The following is a 3779-nucleotide window of genomic DNA, read 5'->3' as shown; positions in this document are numbered from 1 at the left end:
TTTAACTACATGGAGTGGCCAAAATAATTTCTCCAATAGATAACATATGATATTATTGCTTCTTTGAATCTCCTCAAATGTAACATTTATGCAGGAGTCCAATGAGCTCATACACAGCCTTGAGGACATCTATCATTTGGCAATTCCTGTAGGGTTAGTGGAAAGATTAAGGCTGGATGTTTGAAAGCCTTAGGCTGTTTGTCTGTAATCTTATAACACAATATTGAGATTGGTTCTTTAAATTTCTCTATCTGGGTCCAATTATCTCTATGATCTGTTTTAGCAGGTTTTTCTAAAACTTTTGTCTTGGCACTCATATTAACCAACTTTTTTAAATGATAAAATAGAAATGATCAAACAAATAATATTAATAATTGACATTACAAAAATCCCATAAATATTAATTTTCCTCTCATTTAATTTTTCCATTTTTATACTGTTTAATGTATAGTCAAACAGAGACCAAACACCTTCCAATGTAACAATATTTTCCATTTTTTTTTGATGTGGGGGAAAAACTTTCTTTTAATTAATTCCTCCTTTTAAGAAATCTTAATTGACTCACCAAATCTGCTGATGATGATGATTCAGATAGTGGTGCAGCAGCAGCCTGAGGATGGGGCCCAGAGAATGCCAAACCCCCCAGAGGAGAGGAAAGAATCGAATGATCCAGCTGTCTGCACAGAGGAATTGTGTGAAAGTGGCCAACTTCTGCTGTTTTTGGAGGCCCAGACCTGTGGAAGTTTGCTGCAGAGAGGATGCAACAAAAACTTAGCCAGTGGGTTTGGGAGTCTGGCCTAGGTGGAGTGGAGATTCTGGCCACTTGTAGCTTGGGCCTAAGCCAGGAAGGCAAGGCCACAGAAAAGCAGCCTTTTTTTTTTTTTTTTTTTTTTTTTTTTTGTGAACTCATCCCTCACAAGTTAAATGCCAGGTATTGTTCATATTTTTAAAGGTCTTATAATTAAAAAGCCCAGAGCCAGATATTGGGATAAATGCTGAGAGATCAGAGAGATAAAGGAACCAGCCACTGCCAAGTCTCACCTCACCAAATCTACAAATTCTCTGAATGAAATCTTCTGAGTCCTCCCCGTAAAGCTTCCAGCTGAAAGAGCCTTAGTTCCTGTCTTCTCGTGCCTTAGCCAGATCTTCGGGAGGTTCCAGGAATCCACAAGGATGATCCCAGCTTAGACTACTAGCAATAGCTGAGATGGTGCCTGAATCAGCTTACCCCAGTAATCAAATCAGTGAGTACCCTAACTGTCATCATAGAGCCTTCATCTAGTTACTGATGGAAGCAAATGCAGAGATCCACAACCAAGCTCGAGGCCAAACTCCAGGAGTCCAGTTGAAGAGAGAGAAGAGGGATTCTATGAGCAAGGGGCGTCAAGATTATGATGGGAAAACCTGCAGAGACAACCAAACCAAACTAGTGGGAACTCATGAACTTTAGACAAATAGCTGTGGAGCCTCCATGGAGCTGCACTAAGTCCTCTGCATAAACTTGATCTGCTTAAGGGGCCCCCTGACAGTAAAATCAGGATTAATCCCTGGAGCATAGGGGTGCTTTTTGGAGTCCACTACCCATGGTGGGACACCTTGCACAGTCTTGATGCAGGGGGAGGGCTTTGTACCTGCCTCTACTGAATATACCAGGCTCTGCACACTCCCATGCAAGACCTTGCCTTGTTGGAGGAGAGAATAGAGGATAGATTGGAAGGAAGGTAGAGGTGTGGGAGGGGCAGAAGGAGGAAGGAGAGAAGCATCTGTGATTGTTATGTAAAACGAATTAAAAAATCCTTAATAAAAAAGAAAAAATACATATTATGAAAAAAAAGAAAATACAAATGAGAGCAGTCGCTCTTTGTGTGTATGGGGATGGAGATGAGCCTGTGTTGTGCATATGATTGTGCATGTGAAGCCTCATGAATATGTGAATATATGTGCAGTGTTTTTCCTTGTTGCCCTATTCCTGATTGCTTTGAGATAGAACTTACAATGCTTCTCTTTCTCTTCCTCTTCTCCCTCCTCTCCTCTATATACATATTCCATGTACATTTGACTTTATATAGACTTACAGGCTTTAGTCCAGCAAACACAACAATGGCTGGTCATGAACATAAAGTACAAGAACCCAGTAGTTGTTCAGGTCACATGGTTGAACCTTGTCTGGACTTCAGTATGTGCTGGCATCCAAAATAGGTAGGCTCTAATGCCAGTGAAGGAATAGATATGCTAGGAAGGCAAAGGAAAGCAGGCAACGAGCAAAAGCTTCCTTCTTCTATGTCCTCATACAGACTTCCAGCAGAAAGGATGCCCCAGATTAAAGGTATGTTTTCCCACCCTAAGATCCAGATCAAAGATGTGTGTTTTCCAACCTTAAAGGTGCAGACTGATAGTGGATTTAGCCACTTCAAATCAAGCAAATCCCCATACTTCACTGCCCCTCACACTTCTCTGTCCTTAAGCTTACTAACATACAGGAGCAATGATGAAGAGACTAGAGAGCCTGGGAATTACTTGTCTCAGAATTTTCTAGGAATCTGTTGGGCCCTTTCTCGCTCCCCGGCCATCTTGGCAGCTGGTCTTGGTTGGGGGTTGTCTTGCACCTAAGGCAAAGAAGACAAAAGGTCTCTGGAGTCAATCAACTCTAGGCTCCAACTTGTTATGAAAAGTGGAATGTACGTTCTGGGTACAAACAGACTCTGAAGATGATCAGACAGAGCAAAGCAAAATTGGTTATCCTCACCAACAACTGTCCAGCTTTGAGGAAATCTGAAATAGATTTCTATGCCATGTTGGCTAAAACTGGTGATCATCACTACAGTGGCAATAACATTAAATTGGGCACAGCATGTGGAAAATACTACAGAGTATGCACACTGGCTATCATTGACCCAGGTGATTCTGATATTATTAGAAGCATGACAGGTCAACAGTAAACCAGGAAAATTTTTCTTTAATAAAACTTTACCAGAGCTCCTTTAAAAAAAAACAGAAAGAAATCTGTTTTGGAAAAATAATAGACTACATAGTCTTGGGCTATGTGTAGTGTCAAAATATTGTGCAATTAGAATTAGTAAAAAAAGAAGCTCATAAATTTGAGAGAGAGCCAGAAAGGATATATTGGGAGGGTTTGGAGGAATGAAAGGGAAGCAAGATATGTTGTAATTATATTGTATTTTCAAAAATATCTTTCTTTGTTTTCTCCTTATATCAAGTTGGAATCCTATGTATGTAACTTCCAATGTAATCTGGAGGCCATTTAAAACAGTTTGCTAATACTGTAGCCCAATGGACCTTAGTTTCAATACTGCCAGCTTTCTGTATCCAAGTCACTATGGTTATATCATATTGTCCTACAATGTTTATTGTTTCCCCTCTAAATTATAATTTTATTCCAATGTTGTGATCAAATTTGATGAAGATTAGTAAGAATGTCTCCAAGTCCATCACCATGACCTACCTTCCAGGATCTGGACACACACACCTTGTTCTTCCCCTTACTGCTATTAAATTATTTGTGTTTTCTGCTTCTAGATTCTGCCTCTAACTTTTTGCCTCCTTGTCCCTTCAAGGTCTCTGCTTTGGCAATGTAAAAATCATCCTGGCTTCTCTGGATCACACTTGCTTCCTCTATAAATAATTCTAGTTATCATAGAAACAAAATCATTAGCTATGTAAAACTTCTCCAGACACCAAGTTCATGGAGAACTCCACCCTTGCACTAAAGAATAGCTCTGTGCTTGCAGTTTCTAAAGCAGAAACCCAGTCAGCCATGC

At 40.1% G+C, this 3779-nt stretch overlaps 1 pseudogene; it reads left to right on the top strand.

The window, feature by feature from the left end:
* Window positions 1–582: 582 nt before the first annotated feature.
* LOC114704451 lies at window positions 583–2939 on the top strand (annotated as a pseudogene).
* The last annotated feature ends 840 nt before the right edge of the window (window positions 2940–3779 follow it).

Source organism: Peromyscus leucopus, chromosome 2 (genome assembly GCF_004664715.2).
Source record: "Peromyscus leucopus breed LL Stock chromosome 2, UCI_PerLeu_2.1, whole genome shotgun sequence".
Classification (NCBI taxonomy): Eukaryota; Metazoa; Chordata; class Mammalia; order Rodentia; family Cricetidae; genus Peromyscus; species Peromyscus leucopus.
This window is presented reverse-complemented; position numbering and strand designations above follow the sequence as displayed.